Source organism: Pleurodeles waltl, chromosome 4_1, assembly GCF_031143425.1.
Source record: "Pleurodeles waltl isolate 20211129_DDA chromosome 4_1, aPleWal1.hap1.20221129, whole genome shotgun sequence".
NCBI classification, from domain to species: Eukaryota; Metazoa; Chordata; class Amphibia; order Caudata; family Salamandridae; genus Pleurodeles; species Pleurodeles waltl.
In genome coordinates, this window is record NC_090442.1 from 332,157,494 (window position 1) to 332,176,462 (window position 18,969).

Below are 18,969 nucleotides of genomic sequence, written 5' to 3' on the forward strand. Positions count from 1 at the left end.
TATCTTGTTGAGGAGCAGCATATAAAAGAGGAAGATGTCTAGTTGCTATGGGAATATATGCTGTATTGAAAGTTCGTAATGGAATGTTTTGACTATGATGTATTATTTGTTCTTTAACGGGCTGAACGTTGGGAAGCAGCAATATAAGGTTACTGCATAAAGTTAGTCTCCGTAGTCTTTAATGGAGTCCAATACTGTTGATGTGGTGCTATGTGCATTTTGAGAAAATCTACTAGAATAATTAAAGCATTATTATTGTTTATTAAAAATTCAAACCAATGGTGAAGTTGAATCTAATAAATATTTAGTAAACTTGATTTTTCGAAAGTTACATGTTACTTGCCCGAGCCTTCTGTGGCTAATTAACATTAGCCTTGTGCAAGGTTACCCTACCAGTGCTTTCCATTAATGATGTGTTAAATCTGCTCCAAGAGCAGGACAATGGCTTAGACCTTTTCACAGGAAGAAATGTAGGTGAGGTATGTGACACATATCAGCTCAGAAAGGACAGCTAGGGAGGGTTCAGGAACATCATTAACTTGAAAGGGACTGGGGTGAGGCCTGCTCATTGATAGTTAAGGGTAAAAGGAGACCTAGGGGAATGGGGCGTGGCTGGAGGTCAGGCAAAATGGCCGCTGCTCTTTAGAGCTCCGTGAGGCTTCAGCACTTCCTGGAAAGAAGGAGATGTTTTCACATCAAAATTATTAATTTCTTCAGCATTTTTGAGCACCAGAGCACTGCAGCTGCATAAATATGCCTTTATCTTACAGAGACATTGAGTTTTGAAGTCATTTCAGAGACTTCATGTGAGGGCCTGAGGTAATTATTTATCTGTGTCATTTGCATTTTACTCCATAAGCCTCTGCACAAACCTAAACTTTCACAGAAATGTTTCCATTTGACTTTTAACTGCTTGCCTGGATGTGATTCTACAAATCTAGTTTCCTCTGCAATGGAATATTTATTACCTTCTGACAGCCAGCTGAACTTTTGACCTCTCTCTTCAAACACATTTAGCTGAGGTTTTCAACTTTCAGTATTCACTGGCAGCTCTTGTCAAGGAGCTCTTTCAAATTGCTCTTCATAACATGGTAAATGCTTTCCTTTGACTGAGGGGATTTTTTTCCTTTTCAGAAGGTTCCCTTAAAACTAGTCACCAATTGTTTGACTATGTGCAGTAAAGTGCTTTGCTCTTGTGGTATTCTGTCATGCCTGTTATGAGAGAATAATTTAGGATTTTCTATTTATATATTTTTTATTATATTTTGATATGTTGATGGAAACTTCTGGCAGCAGCTTCTCATTGTAATATAATTTCATCAACACCTCACATTCCTGGCTTCCTATTACCAAATTGCTGCTGGCTTTTATGGGGAGACCACATAATTCTCAGAGTTGCCAGTCATCATCTTTCTCCAAGTCTAATAATCCTCTTCGAGTGGTGCGCACACATATAACTAAATCTTCTCTGCCATCAACTTTAACAATGGATAGTGCTGCAGTCTTTTTAAAGGATGGCGCCTCTTCATCTCATGCTGCTGGCGCAGTTGCGAAAAAAACACCTAACACCTCCTCCGTCATGCGCCCAAAAAAAGACCTTGATTCTCCCTCAAAATCACCTACACATCTTACTCTAGATGATGTCATGGAGGAATTGCGTGCACTAAAGCCTTTTATGATGGACACTAATACCTCTTTGCAACGTATTGAGGAGCAATGGTCCCAACATGAACAACGAATTTGTACTCTGGAACAGAGAGTCAGTAGCCTTGAAGATTGTAACACTGTCAATCCTCAGATCTCTAAAGACATAGCTCAACTTAAAAGGCTTACTGAAAGCTTAGAAAACAGAAATAGGAGAAATAATCTTCGTCTTTTTTGGATTCCAGAAGGTTCTGAAGGCTCTAACATGATTGCATTCCTTCAAAAAGCAATACCTTAAATTCTTCGCTTGCCTCCTACCTCTCCCCTCTCTATCCAACGGGCACATCATTTAGGTCCACAGACTTCAACTGGCCCTCGTGCACATCCTAGAGGAATTATTATTCTCTTTCTCCAGTTTACTGACTTGATGCAAATACTCTCAGAAGCCAAAAAGATGGGCTCTTTGCTATGGTCAGGTCATAAAGTATTTTTCACACAAGACTTCTCTCCTGCTACAGCTGCACGTCGCAAACAGTTTTTGGACTTACGTCCACAACTCAAATCCTTGAATATTCAATATGGTCTTCTTCACCCATGCCTTTTCAAAATTACATTCAAGGACAAATCTTACTCGTTTGAGGAACCTTCAGCACTACAAACGTTTATTGACCAACACAAAACAGAAGCAATGGAACTAGGAGCATCTGCAATTACTTGAAGATGTAATTTAATTTGTCTTTAATGTCCTTTTTTTTTGTGCACAGTTTAATAGTAATGGTTATGTTTAATATTTATATCCATGGTTTTCCATCTCTGCATCTTCTTATTTTCTTATATATATTTATTTTAGATAGTGTTCTTTGTGCAATCCTCATGTTCCTTTCCCAACCGTATCCCTTTCTCACCATCCAAACTGTTCTCCTACACGTTCCACTGTTAAGGTTTGATTTTTATTGTTTTTCATGTCACAGTCCTTTACTGTAGTTATTACGTTATTTGGTCTCCTGAATGGTACATTTTTTGTTTGTATGTTTTTTTGTTTTTTTTCTTCCATGAAACTCGCCTTCATATGTTTTAATATCTAATATCACTTTTCTTGTGCTGAAGCCACTCTTGCCTGTCTTTTGAGGTTCTCCGCTGTCCCTCTACCTTTCGGGGTATTCACTTTCTATCATGTTTTTTTTAGCTTTCATGGACTTTAGTCCCTGTATTGCCACATCCATGTATATACAACTTCTGGAGGTCATCTTCCTCCTTTTCTTTTTCTTTACTATCTTGTTTCTTCCTCATTTCTTTGATTTTGCTAAATTGATATGCCTAGTTTTTTCATTGTTACAGCAGTTGTTTATTAATACTTCTTGTTATGCAACTTAGAACTGTTACTTGGATTGTTAAGGGTCTTAAACACCCCATTAAACGTCAGCGTGTCTTATCTCACCTAGCTCGTTTGAAATGCCACATTGCTTTGTTGCAAGAGACTCACCTCAACAACTCTGAGGCAATTAAGCTTAAAAAACAATGGGTAGGGGACATTTTCTACTCCCCTTCCATCACAAACAAAAATGGGGTAATTATACTCTGTCATAAATCTCTCAAACCTACCATAATTTCACAGGATCAAGATACAGAAGGTCGCTGGGTACTTGTTACATTTACAATTGACAATATTTCTCTTACTATCCTTAATATATACGGCCCCACACATCCAGATCCAAATTTTTGGAACAATCTTTCACATATTGTCTCTGAACATTCCTCAAACAATTTACTAATAGGTGGTGACTGCAACCAAATTCTCGATCCATTTTTGGACAGACGTTCCACGTCACGTTTCATTCCACATGCCTTCCACAAAGCTTTTAAAAACTTTATTTTACACCATTCTCTCTCTGATTCCTGGAGACTATGCAATCCTGACCTCTTGGAATAGTCTTTTTATTCTCCTACCCACCATTCCCATTCCAGGCTTGATTATATCTTTCTGAGTAAGGGTTTATTGCAGCATATGGTCAACTCTGAAATCGGTGCTATTTTAATCTCAGATCACCCACCTGTGATTACTGACCTTGATCTTTTTCTTAATGGTTCTAAAACATCTTCATGGAGGTTTAATAACTCTCTACTTTCAGATGCTACTTTTATCGCTTCCTACAGTAAGTTTATAGAAGAATACTTTCACATCAACGATAGTGATCAACTATCATTTCATTTTGTGTGGGATGCATTCAAAGCAGCCTCTAGGGGTTTCATCATAAGTTACGTTCACTCCAAAAAAAAGTCTGCTCAACAAAAATCGACTTCCATCCTTGAAAATATAAAGTCCCTAGAACATGAATACTATACTCACAAAACGAGTAAATCACATCTTGAAGCACTAGTCTCAGCTAAAATGGAGTTTAACCAATATACCACTGAACAAGCATGCAGCACCCTCCTGAAAATAAATGCCAGATATTATGGTGGTAACAATAAAGCTGGTTCTCTTCTAGCTCGATATTTGAAACAAAGAAAAAAAAAAACTATTAAATCTATCACAGATAACAATGGTGTTAAACACTTTAGAGATAAAGATATAGCATTGTGTTTCGCTTCTTACTATAAGGACCTCTATACTACAGAACACATACCAACAGTTGAATCTCTCAACCAATATTTCTCTAATTTCAAACCAAGGGACCCATTGCAGATTGACCTCTCATCTTTAGACCAACCCTTACAACTTACCGAACTATATACAGCTTTACAATCTCTCCCCAAGGGTAAGGCTTCAGGCCCAGATGGCTTCACAGTAGAATTCTTTATTCAGTTTGCTAAGTCTCCTTTCCCCAAACTCTTTCAATTACTTAATCATTTTATTATGTCAGGTTCTGCATCTGGCTCATTTACGGAGGCCATGATTTGTCTTATTCCCAAAAAAGATCGGGATGCGACTGACTGTAAAAATTATAGACCCATATCTTTAATTAATACTGATTGTAAACTCTATGCCAAAGTTTTAGCTCTCCGTTTACTCCCATATATACCTGACCTTATTGATTCTCATCAATCTGGTTTTATCCCTAATAGAAATGTAGCAGATAATTCCCGTACTTTTTTAAATATTATTAACAAGGCATCTAAACTTAAGATTCCTCTGGCAGCTTTATCATTGGATGCAGAAAAGGCCTTTGATAGGGTCTACTGGGGTTTCTTGTCGAAAGCATTGGAATGGCATGGACTAGGTACTAAATTCCGACATTTTATATCCATTCTTTATTCCTCACCATGTTCCTCGGTTATAACAAACGGTATCCGATCTCCTTTTTTCCCTCTTAAAAGGGCTACTCGTCAGGGATGCCCATTATCTCCTTTACTATTTGTTTTGGCTCGCGAACCTTTTCTATACCATTTAAAAACGTCTGAACAATTTACCTGGTTTCAAATTAATAATACACACATCAAATTTATGGCATATGCTGATGATATTCTTTTGTTCATGTCTCACCCTGACACTTCTCTTCCTGCATTCCTGCATGAGCTCAACTTATATTCTGATGTATCTGGCTATAAACTTAATATAGACAAAACAGTGGTCTTACCACTTAATGCTCATTGCACTGGCTCTGTATTCCTTGATGCAGGATTATCTTGGAATTCTTCGAAGATTAAATGCCTGGGGGTATGGTACTGCACTACTCTCAGGGATACATTAAGGACTTATTTAGAAATCCTATCTGCAAAGCTTGTAGATCTCACACAGAAATGGTCTCCGTTATATCTCACGTGGTGGGGCCGCTTGGACACCATTAAGATGATGCTTCTCCCTATCATTAACTTCTTCCTTATGATGCTTCCTATTAAGATACCTAAACTATTTTTTAGTTCAATTGATAAAATTCTATCCAAGTTCCTGTGGAACGGTAAACAATCCCGAATCTCTCTCTCGAAATTAAAACTTCCTAAAGTACAAGGTGGAGTTAATTTCCCTGACTTTATAACTTATCACAAATCTTTTGGCATCAAGCAAATACATCCCTATTTATCTACACTCAATGATGCCCCTAAAAAGCTATGGTTCTCTTTGGAAGAAACATTTATTACTCCCTTTTCCCATAAACACATTATATTTATGTCTAACCCCCCAAAATTCTGGTTGCCCAGCACTAAATCCCATTCAGTCAATTTACTGAAACCTTTTTTTATTTCGCATCTTACCCCCATTAATCAATTCTTTAACAGTCCTATTTGGCACAATAGTTCGCTTAGGAAACAAGGTATAACCTTGTGTTGGAAGGCTTGGATGACTAAAGGTATTCTTCTCATTTCCCAATTATATCATAAAGACTCTATCATCCCTTTTAATAATCTCTCAGCAATTTATAATCTCCCTATTCGCATGAAATCCCAATATATTATTCTTTCTACTCTAGTCCAAGAGGCCCTCAATAAACTTATACATCATAATCATTCTTCTCTTGCATCATCTCCACACCCGATTGTAACTTCTAATTATCCTAGGGCAGCTGGAATTTATAAACTTTTAAGAAAGTCTGTTTCACCTAGACTCAAATCACCTATTGAGACACTGTGGGAATCAGATCTTGGTGTTGTTTGGCCAACTTCTTTATGGGATAGAATATGGTATAAGATACATTCCACTGCACGCACTGCAAGCCTCACACAGACCCTATATTTTTTTATAATAGACTTTTCTACACTCCTGTACGCCTTTACAAATTCAAACTTGCACAAAATGACAATTGTTGGCGCTGCCACACTCAGCAGGGTACTGACTTTCACATGTTTTTTTCCTGTCCATCCCTATCTATGTTTTGGTCCTCAATATGGTCTCGCATTTCAGCATTAGCTCAGATCTCCTTACCAATGTCATATGAATTACTGTTTTTGGGAGGTGTACACGATATCTGGAGTTCATTCAGGCCTCTTGGAAAATTGGTGGACCTTTTGCTTTCTATTGCAATCTCTATTATTACTTCTAACTGGAAATCTTCGGAGAACATTACTCTCAGACAGTGGTGGAATTATGTATGTTATCATCATAGACTTGACAGCTACAAGCTTGATTCAACAGGAACTTTCTTCAAACGTCATCAGCTATGGTTGCCATTAAGTAACTATCTCTCACGCACTGCAAAGGAAATTGATTTTTCTCCTCCTTTTTAAAAAATGTCAATATATTTCCTGTTTTTCTTCTTATATATACTTATTTCATCTTACATTCGCTGTAACTAATGCCTATTGCCTCTCTCTCCACATGGCTATCACTTGATTCCCTTTTCTATCCCTCTCCCTCTCTCTTTCTTCTTTCTTTACTCAAACTTGGAGTCTTTGATACTATATTGCTATATATGCCTAATTCATGTACATGTTTAAATATGCATTTACAAGTACAATATCCTTATGCATATATATTCACAACTGCATATCTCTGTCCTGGCAATGTTAAGTTAATGTTCTTGTATTTGACTCAGTAAAAAACATCTTTAAAAAAAAAAAAAAAAAAAAAAGGAGACCTAGGGAAGGGATGCCTTTTGATTTGTAGGCCCTCTCTCACCACCATGGCATAGGTCCAATCGGAGGGGGAGTTGATCCCTGAGCCAGTTTGGTGTAGTTGATCATTTACCTAAATACATCATTAAGTGGCACACAAGCTCCCTCAGTAGCAGAATTAATCTGCCATGTTGAATTTGCCTAACAATAGTGCACTGTAAGATAATGTGCAGTAAGGCAAACAGGCTGTGCTGCAAAATTGGGAAGAGTCACCCCTGGAAACGTTATCCCATTGTTAGCGAGAGTACAGGAGTCTCCCCCCTCACTGGCTAGTGAAACTTATAGGTGGCACCTTAGCCACAGCTCTCCAGAACACTCTATGGACCTACAGAAAACAGAGGAGGACTGGACCTGCTATTTGAGACCTGTCTTGAGACCTGAAGGACTGAGCCTTCTAGCAAGACTGAGCAATGGACTTTAAGTGTTTGTTGGCTGCCCTTCTGTGTGGTTACAAGAAACAAAAAATGCAAGAGGACTATTTTCTGAAGCTACCACCTGCCCCTAGCAACTGGACTGCATACTGTTGTTGTCCTTTGCTGGAGTGATTCCTGCCCCTATGTACTGCCTCTGAGGTCCTGGGAACCTTAGATGTGACTGAGAGAAGCTTCTCCACAAACACTGAAAAGTGGGACTTCCGTGCGTCACCAGGGCCTCGCAGCAAACGTGTCCGATTTTGATGTGACTTCATCAGATACAGCTTAAGGCTTGCCCAATGAGCTCCATATAAAACGTAGGGCCTGATTTAGATATTGGTGGATGGGTTACTCCATCACAACAGTGATGGTATCCCATCCACCGAAATCTAAAACCCATTATATTGTATGGAATTTAGATTTCGGCAGACAGGATATCAGTCACCATTGTGATGGATTAACCCGTCCGCCAATACCAAAATCAGGCCCTAAGTCAGAACCTAAAATCTTTGACTAGGTTGAACTTGGTTGGTGTATCCAATCTGCGCTCTATGACGATTGGCTTGAAATTTTGTCTAGGTCCCGGTCAACCATGAATAGTGATTACTAATTGGCACTTTGATTTTTGTTGCTGCTTTTTGCCCTAACACTTAGAAAATTCCTATCTCCATTTTCCCTAATTGGATATTTGTTATTTTGGTGTAATTTTATTTAGTAAATGTGTCTCTATTTTTTTAAATTGGTCGTGGGGTTTTATTGTGTTTTGTTTTGACATTTTAACTGCTTTGCTACTAATAAATGCTTTACACATGTTCTCTAACGTAAGCCTGTCACCACTGAGCCACAGCCGCTAGGGGTTGTGTTCAGGTTTAAATCACTGAAACCTTTGGCTTAACCTAACAAGATAATGACTTTATTAATTGTGACGGACACCAATTCCCCCCATCTAATAAAGTGCTTTATCACATGCTGTCTGGGAATGATGACGTTACGATCAGAAAGTGTGCATTTTCTTTCATTTCTGAGAGTTAAAATGGTACAGCTGAGAGCCAAAGACTTGTCTGCACACTGGAAATGGCATCTCAACCAGACTGCAGTGCAAAAAGAGTATTTGAACAGTATTTTGTGATTTTCCAATGCCTTGTCTTACAGTTTTGCATGAAATGTAGTTGACCCTTTTTGCAGCTGGCTCTGTAATTGGAATGCTGATGGAGCCTGTGTTGCTGCCTATTGCCGTTTCTTCAAATTCAACCTCCTTCTCTTCTCTTCCTCTTTCTGGTTGTTCTTTGTCTTCAATGTGTACATTTATGGGTTAATTGCATGTAAGCATTTTGCGACCATTTTACATTTTTAAGTTAATACACATCATAAAATGTATATTGTTACTTATTTCAAATGGAATGTGAAGGTTTTATTGCAGTGTACATTTAATGTTTCTGTGGCAAAATGTAAAAAACTACAAATCCCAGCTTACAATGTAGTGATCACGATACAATATATCATGGAATCATAATTGTAACTTGAAATGCTACTCCTATGTTCTTAGTTTCAAAATGTCAAATCACTGTTTCCCTTTTATATATATTGAAATATACCTGCTTTATAACTATCATATACTTACCTGGTGTTGGCTTTGTAAGCATTGAGCTATCTATTTTAGACACTCTAGAAGCAGCTTTAGGCACAAAGAAACTTTAAATAGTCTCCTCCAACTGAGTGGGCGGTGGCTCAGTTGATGGGCCTCCTTCCATGGCACCTACATTCTTTCCTTGTTTCTTTGTTTTGGGAGCTGAGGTTATACCACCTCTTTTGTATTTACTCAGTGCACCTCAAAGTCACCAATTCAGAGTAATAATACTGGTTTAGTGGATTCAAAAACAGTATGTGAGTTCTTTTCAAAAAGCTGTTAATTGTGGATAACACATTCCTTTACAAAAATGTCCAGTTCCTACTCTCTAACTGTATATTATTGACATTTTCTCACCTCTTCTTCATGGTCATTTTGTTGGATGCCATATCTGGTGTGCAAAAAAGTCATTTGCTCCCAGCTGTTCTCTTCTCCTCCTTTTAAGACACAGACAGAAATTAAACATGTTAGAAAGTGCTTTGTAGTTGGGGGTGAAATGGTGTCCACCACACATAATAAACACATTCTCTTGTTAGGTCAAGTCAACATTTTCAGTAATTTAAACCTGAGCTCATTCAGGCTTAACTTAGAGAAAATGTGTAAAGCATTTAGAAGTACAAACACTTTTAAAACGTTGAAAACATAACACAATAAAAGTAAACTCCTCTTTAAAAAATAGGCAAACAGTAGTAAACATAATTACAGCAAAATTACACAAATCCAATAAGGGGAAACAGAGAGAACAATTTGTAAAGATTTAAGTGAAAATAGCACCAAAATGCACACAATACCAATGGTAATCAATAATCACAGTAGACCGGGACCTAGGCGCAATTCGAGTCCAACAGTGATGCAGTGTGGTCAGATGATTCAAGTATGTAGGTCTCTTGAGGGCCTGGAAGTAGGAAAGTTCAAAATAGTTTATAAGTCCCAGTCTGAAAGGATAGTATGTCGTTTTTCTGAAGAAAAACACTTTTCCACACAAGACTAACTTGAGATTCCAAAGATTTTCACTATTGGTCCACTTGAAGGTCTGGCAATTCAGAGCAAATGATTTCAAAAAGTTCCCAAACTTGTTTGGTGGCCAAACAACCATGAATGTATACTTCTATGGGTAAGGGTGTCAGGCAGAGGGCACAGCAAAGTCCAGTCCAGGTCAAGTTGCCAGTCAACAGATGGAGTTCTTCACAGAAATGTTCCTCTTTAGCTTTTCAGATTTCAAGTAGAAGAAGCTTTAGCCTCCTCAGGTCTTTCTAAAAGGTTACAGATGTTAATTGCAGCAGGTTCAGTGTGCCCAGTATCCATTCACAAGTTCAGCAGTGTTCTGATGAAGGAGATTTGGGGTGCCACATTTATGCTTGCACTAGCCAGTGGGGATGACACTGGACAATCCCTAACAGTCTAAATGTTTTCAGGGCAACCCCACCCACTTTTTCAGTGGTCCTGTTTACCTTACTCAAACAAGCCCAAAAAGCCATGTGCCAGGTGAAGTATCCTCCCAGATCTAACACAAAAGTACAGTTTGAAGCAAACACTGTATCAACAGCAGATTCTGAGTCAGAAGTCTGGTAGGACAAAAGCAGGGGCCTTCAGAAACCAGACAGGTGTTACATAATAATTGTCTTGGAATCTGGTTCTCTAACTTTCAAATGAACCCCAGATGTTACTTGTGGCACAACATGGCTGGCAAGCAGGATGTGACACTGTGTTGTCAAAGAATGTTCACAGACCACACTCTGTTAGAAATGGGGTCTTTGGTTGGCAGTCAGGTTAGCCCCTGTCCAAGCAAGGACCTTCACTCTAGTCAGGGTAAAGGAGAGTCACCCTCAGTTAACCCCCGCTCTCACCCATTTGGCAGCTTGGCACGAGCAGGCTGGCTTAACTTCAGAAGCAATGTGTAAAGTATTTGTACCAACACACACAGTAACTCAGTGAAAACACTACTAAATGACACAATACAGGTTTAGAAAATAGGTAATATGTATCTAAACAAAACAAGACCAAAATGACAAAAATCCAACATACACAAGTCAAGTTATGAATTAAAAAAGGTAAAGAGTCTTAAATTCTTTAGAAAATCGTGAGAACGTTGTTAGCTTACAAAAGTATCTGGGTAGCATAAAAAATAAAGCCACAAGGGCACGTGTGCATCGGGAAAGGCCAGAGAAACGTCAATTCACTCGCAGGTGAGAACATACATCATTCCTCCTCCCGTCAGTTCAGCGTGCGTTGTTTCTTCTCTCCCAGCTGTGATGCAGGTGGAGCGCCGATTTTAGCCGTGAGGCCAGCGGCGCGTCATTTATCAGATGCGAGGCGGGTGGTGTGTCGAAAGTTCCCCCGCACTGCAGTCTTTGTGTGGATTTCTATACTTTTACACCAGCTTCACCTTTCCAGGGCCCAAAGACAGGTTAGGGCACCACTTGGCAGGCAGGACTCTCAGCGGGAAGCTCAGGTGCTGGCAGAGAGAAGTCTTTGATGTCCTGAGACTTCAAAAACAGGAGGCAAGCTCAGTTCAAGCCCTTGGAGATTCTTCACCAGTGGGAAGTCACACAAAAGTCTTTGTCCTCTCTCAGGCAGAAGCAGCTACTGCAGACCAACCCAGCAAAGCACAGTCACAAGCAAAGGGGCTTTATTCCTCCTCCAGCTTCCAGCTCTTCTCTTTGGCAGAGGTTCCTCTTGGTTCCAGAAGTAATTTTCAGGGGTTTTGGGTGCTCTTCTTATACCCCTTTCTGACTTTGAAGTAGGCCTAAATCAAAGAGAAGTCTCTGTTGTTTTCAAGATCCTGCCTTGCCCAGGCCAGGCCCCGGACACACACCAGGGGGTTGGAGACTGCATTGTGTGATGGCAGGCATAGCCCTTTGAGATGTAAGTGACCACTCCGCCCCTCCCCTCAGCCCTCAGCTTGGTATCAAACTTCTCAGCACAATAAATGCACACTGATGCCAGTGTACATTTTATTGTAAAATACACCCCAGAGGGCACCTTAGAGGTGCCCCCTGAAACCTTAACCAACTACCCGTGTAGGCTGACTGGTTTTAGCAGCCTGCCACACTCACAACATGTTGCTGGCCACATGGGGAGAGTGCCTTTGTCACTCTGTGGCTAGTAACAAAGCCTGCACTGGGTGGAGATGCTTATCACCTCCCCCTTGCAGGAGCTGTAACACCTGGCGGTGAGCCTCAAAGGCTCACCCCCTTTGTTACAGCACCACAGGGCATTCCAGCTAGTGGAGTTGCCCGCCCTCTCCGGCCACGGCCCCACTTTTGGTGGCAAGGCCGGAGGAGATAATGAGAAAAATAAGGAGGAGTCACTGACCAGTCAGGACAACCCCTAAGGCAACCTGAGCTGAAGTGACTGACTTTTTGGAATCCTCCATCTTGCAGATGGAGGATCCCCCAATAGGGATAGGAATGTGACCCCCTCCCCTTGGGAGGAGGCACAAAGAGGGTGTAGCCACCCTCAGGGCTAGCAGCCATTGGCTACTGCCCTCCCTGACCTAAACACACCCCTAAATTCTGTATTTAGGGGCTCCCATGAACCTAGGAACTCAGATTCCTGCAACCTAAGAGGAAAAGGCCTGCTAAGCTGAAAAACCCTGCAGAGAAGACGGAGACACCAACTGCTTTGGCCCCAGCTCTACCGGCCTGTCTCCCCCCTTCTGAAGAAACTGCTCCAGCGACGCTCTCCCCAGGGACCAGCAACCTCTGAATCCTCAGAGGACTGCCCTGCTCTAGAAGGACCAAGAAACTCCCGAGAACAACGGCCCTGTTCACCAAAGACTGCAACTTTGTTTCCAAAGAAGCAACTTCAAGACAACTGCATTTCCCGCCGGAAGCGTGAGACTTGCAACTCTGCACCCGACGCCCCCAGCTCGACTTGTGGAGAAACAACACTTCAGGGAGGACTCCCCGGCGACTGCGAGACCGTGAGTAGCCAGAGTTGCCGCCCCTGAGCCCCCACAGCGACGCCTGCAGAGGGAATCCCGAGGCTCCCCCTGACCGCGACTGCCTGACTCCCAGATCCCGACGCCTGGAAAAGACTCTGCACCCGCAGCCCCCAGGACCTGAAAGATCGGAACTCCAGTGCAGGAGTGACCCCCAGGAGGCCCTCTCCCTTGCCCAGGTGGTGGCTACCCCGAGGAGCCCCCCCCTGGCCTGCCTGCATCACTGAAGAGACCCCTTGGTCTCCCATTGATTTGCATTGGAAACCCGACGTGTGTTTGCACACTGCACCCGGCCGCCCCTGTGCTACTTAGGGTGTATTTCCTGTGCTAACTTGTGTCCCCCCCGGTGCCCTACAAAACCCCCCTTGTCTGCCCTCCGAAGACGCAGGTACTTACCTGCTGGCAGACTGGAACCAGGGCACCCCCTTCTCCACTGAAGCCTAGCGTTTTGGGCACCACTTTGACCTATGCACCTGACCGGCCGTGAGCTGCTGGTGTGGTAACTTTGGGGTTGCTCTGAACCCCCAACGGTGGGCTACCTTGGACCCAAACTTGAACCCCGTAGGTGGTTTACTTACCTACAAAAACTAACAAATACTTACCTCCCCTAGGAACTGTGAAAATTGCACTGTGTCTAGTTTTAAAATAGCTATATGTGATTTATTTGAAAAGTATATATGCTATTGTGATTATTCAAAGTTCCTAAAGTACTTACCTGCAATACCTTTCATTTGAGTTATTACATGTAAAATTTGAACCTGTGGTTCTTAAAATAAACTAAGAAAATATATTTTTCTATACAAAAACCTATTGGCCTGGAATTGTCTCTGAGTTTGTGTTCCTCATTTATTGCCTGTGGGTGTACAACAAATGCTTAACACTACTCCTTTGATAAGCCTACTGCTCGACCACACTACCACAAAATAGAGCATTAGTATTATCTCTTTTTGCCACTATCTTACCTCTAAGGGGAACCCTTGGACTCTGTGCATACTATTCCTTACTTTGAAATAGTGCATAAAGAGCCAACTTCCTACATTGGTGGATCAGCGGTGGGGTACAAGACTTTGCATTTGCTGGACTACTCAGCCAATACCTGATCACACAACAAATTCCAAAAATTGTCATTAGAAATTGATTTTTGCAATTTGAGCTATTTTTCTAAATTCTTAAAAGTCCTGCTAGGGCATTGCGTTAGTCCCTGTTAGCATTTCTTTTAGAGTTTAAAAGTTTTGTGAAAGTTTGAATTAGATTCTAGAACTAGTTTTAGATTCTTAAAAAGTATTCCAACTTTTAGAAACATAGGGGGTCATTCTGACTTTGGCGGGCGGCTGAGGCCGCCCGCCAAAGTTCCGCCGTCAGAATACCGCTGCGCGGTCAAAAGACCGCTGCGGTAATTCTGAGATTCCCGCTGGGCTGGCGGGCGACCGACAGAAGGCCGCCCGCCCAGCGGGAAACCCCCTTCCACGAGGATGCCGGCTCCGAATGGAGCCGGCGGAGTGGAAAGGGTGCGACGGGTGCAGTTGCACCCGTTGAGATTTTCACTGTCTGCTATGCAGACACTGAAAACTTGGTGGGGCCCTGTTAGGGGGCCCCTGCAGTGCCCATGCCATTGGCATGGGCACTGCAGGGGCCCCCAGGGGCCCCACGACACCTGTTTCCGCCAGCCAGGTTCTGGCGGTCAAAACCGCCAGAACCAGGCTGGCGGTAAGGGGGTCGGAATCCCCATGGCGGCGCTGCCTGCAGCGCCGCCATGGAGGATTCCTCAGGCCAGGGGAAAACCGGCGGGAAACCGCCGGTTTCCCTTTTCTGACCGCGGCTTTACCGCCGCGGTCAGAATTGGCCTGGATGCACCGCCAGCCTGTTGGCGGAGCATCCGCGGTCCCCGGCCCTGGCGGTCCATGACCGCCAGGGTCGGAATGACCCCCATAATGTCTAGTGCAGAAGTGAATGTGATGGAACTCGACATCACCCCTTACCTCCATCTTAAGATGAGGGAGCTAAGGTCTCTCTGCAAAATAAAGAAAATCACAATTGGCTCAAGACCCTCCAAACAACAGCTCCAGGAGCTTTTGGCAGAGTTTGAAAAAGCCAACCCCTCTGAGGATGACACCCCAGAGGATGATGTTAGTGACATGGAGGAGAATTCCCCCCTTCCAGTCCTAACTAGGGAACCCAGGGACCCTCAATCCCTGATTCCAACTGTGATAGTCAGAGATGCTGATTCCCTCACAGGAGGGTCCAGCACCTCTGCAATCACTGAGGATAGCCTCAGTGAAGATTACCTCCTGCTAGCCAGGATGGCCAAAAGATTGGCTTTAGAGAGACAGCTCCTAGCCATAGAAAGGGAAAGACAAGAGATGGGTTTTGGTCCCATCAATGGTGGCAGCAACATAAATAGGGTCAGAGATTCTCCTGACATGTTGAAAATCCCAAAAGGGATTGTTACTAAATATGAAGATGGTGATGACTTCACCAAATGGTTCACAGCGTTTGAGAGGGCTTGTGCAACCAGAAAAGTAAACAGATCTCACTGGGGTGCTCTCCTTTGGGAAATGTTCACTGGAAAGTGTAGGGATAGACTCCTCACACTCTCTGGAAAAGATGCAGAATCTTATGACCTCATGAAGGGTACCCTGATTGAGGGCTTTGGATTCTCCACTGAGGAGTATAGAATTAGGTTCAGGGGGGCTCAAAAATCCTCGAGCCAGACCTGGGTTGATTTTGTGGACTACTCAGTGAAAACACTGGATGGTTGGATTCAAGGCAGTGGTGTAAATGATTATGATGGGCTGTACAATTTATTTGTGAAAGAACACCTATTGAGTAATTGTTCAAATGATAAACTGCATCAGCATCTGGTAGACCTAGGACCAATTTCTCCCCAAGAATTGGGAAAGAAGGCAGACTATTGGGTCAAGACTAGGGTAACTAAGACTTCCACAGGGGTTGACCAAAAGAAAGGGGTCACAAAGCCTCCCCAGGGGAAGAGTGTTGAGACATCCAAAAACAAAAATAGCAAAGAGTCTTCTACAGGCCCCCAAAAACCTGCACAGGAGGGTGAGCCCAGAGCCTCTTCACAAAACAGTTTTGGGTACAATGGTAAAAACTTTGATCCCAAAAAGGCCTGGTGTCGTAGCTGTAATCAGCCTGGACACCAAAATGGAGACAAGGCTTGTCCCAAGAAAAGTACCACTTCTAACTCCACTCCAGCTAACACTGGAATGGCTAGTCTCCAAGTGGGATCAACAGTGTGCCCAGAGCAAATCAGGTGTCACACTGAAGCTACATTAGTCTCTGAGGGTGGGGTGGATTTAGCCACACTGGCTGCCTGGCCTCCTAACATGCAAAAATACAGGCAGCAGCTCTTAATTAATGGGACAAGTGTAGAAGGCCTGAGGGATACAGGTGCCAGTGTCACCATGGTGACAGTGAAAGTGGTTTCCCCTGGTCAATACGTGGCTGGACAAACTTATCCAGTCACCAATGCTGACAATCAGACTAAAGTACATCCCATGGCTATGGTAACTTTAGAGTGGGGAGGGGTCAATGGCCTGAAACAGGTGGTGGTCTCCTCAAATATCTCCGTAGACTGTTTGCTTGGAAATGACCTGGAGTCCTCAGCATGGGCTGAGGTAGAATTGAAAACCCATGCAGCCATGCTGGGTATCCCTGAACTGGTGTGTGTCAAGACAAGGGCACAGTGCAAGGCTCAGGGTGAAAAAGTAGAGTTGGAGCCTGGAAAAAGGGCACAGCCTACCAAGAGAAAAGGAAAGACAACTGGGAAACCAGTTGCAACACAGCAACAAAAAGAGAACCTCTCTTCCCAGGATGAAGTTCTGCCCTTTGAGGGAACTGAGCCTCTGAAGTTAGAACCTTATCAGGTTGAGCTCCTAGGCCCAGGGGGACCCTCAAGGGAGCAGTTGTGTAAGGGGCAAGAAACCTGTCCCTCTCTTGAAGGCCTTAGGCAGCAAGCTGCTGAAGAGTCCAATGGCAAGAAAACTGGAAAACATAGGGTCTATTGGGAAGATGGACTCCCTTACACTGAGGCAAGAGATCCCAAACCTGGTGCCACTAGGAGAGTGATAGTGCCTCAGGAGTTTAGGGAGTTCATACTGACCTTAGCCCATGATATTCCTCTTGCTGGGCATTTGGGACAAACCAAGACGTGGGAGAGACTAGTCAACCACTTCTATTGGCCCAACATGTCCCAGAAGGTCAAGGAATTTTGTGTCTCCTGTACCACCTGTCAAGCCAGTGGTAAGACAGGTGGACACCCAAAGGCCCCCCTCATTCCACTTCCAGTGGTGGGGGTCCTCTTTGAAAGAGTGGGTGTGGACATAGTGGGTCCACTTGAACCTCCCACAGCCTCAGGAAACATGTGCATACTAGTAGTAGTGGATCATGCTACTAGATACCCTGAAGCAATTCCCCTTAGGTCGACTACTGCCCCTGCAGTAGCCAAGGCCCTCATTGGTATTTTTACCAGAGTGGGTTTTCCTAAGGAGGTGGTGTCTGACAGAGGTACCAACTTCATGTCAGCATACCTGAAACACATGTGGAATGAGTGTGGAGTGACTTACAAATTCACCACACCATACCATTCACAAACTAATGGCCTTGTTGAGAGATTCAACAAGACATTAAAAGGCATGATCATGGGGCTCCCTGAAAAACTCAAAAGGAGATGGGATGTCCTCTTGCCATGTCTGCTGTTCGCTTACAGAGAGTTGCCTCAGAAGGGAGTAGGGTTCTCACCCTTTGAACTTCTGTTTGGCCACCCTGTAAGGGGAACACTAGCGCTTGTGAAAGAAGGCTGGGAGAGACCTCTTCATGAGCCTAAACAAGACATAGTGGACTATTTACTTGGCCTACGTTCAAGGATAGCAGAGTACATGGAAAAGGCAAGTAAAAACCTTTAGGCCAGCCAACAGCTCCAGAAGTTTTGGTATGACCAAAAGGCTGCAATGGTTGAATTTCAGCCAGGGCAGAAAGTCTGGGTTCTGGAGCCTGTGGGTCCCAGGGCACTTCAGGACAAATGGAGTGGCCCTTACCCAGTGCTAGAAAAGAAGAGTCAGGTCACCTACCTGGTAGACCTAGGCACTAGCAGGAGCCCCAAGAGGGTGATCCATGTGAACCGCCTTAAGCTCTTCCATGACAGGGCTGATGTGAATCTGTTGATGGTAACAGATGAGGACCAGGAAGCTGAGAGTGAACCTTTCCCTGATCTCCTCTCCACAGACCCTAAAGATGGCTCAGTAGATATAGTGATCTATTCAGACACCCTCTCTAGCCAACAGCAATCTGACTGTAGGAAGGTCCTGCAACAGTTTGCTGAGCTCTTTTCCCTAACCCCTGGTCAGACACACCTGTGTACCCATGATGTGGACACAGGAGACAGCATGCCTGTCAAAAACAAAATATTCAGACAGTCTGACCAAGTTAAGGAAAGCATCAAAGTGGAAGTCCACAAGATGCTGGAATTGGGAGTCATTGAGCACTCTGACAGCCCCTGGGCTAGCCCAGTGGTTTTAGTCCCCAAACCTCACACCAAAGATGGAAAGAGAGAGATGAGGTTTTGTGTGGACTACAGAGGACTTAATTATGTTACCAAGACAGATGCCCATCCCATTCCAAGGGCTGATGAACTGATTGATAAATTAGGTGCTGCCAAATTCTTAAGTACCTTTGACTTAACAGCAGGGTACTGGCAAATCAAAATGGCACCAGGAGCAAAAGAAAAGACAGCATTCTCCACAGCTGATGGGCCTTATCAGTTTACTGTTATGCCC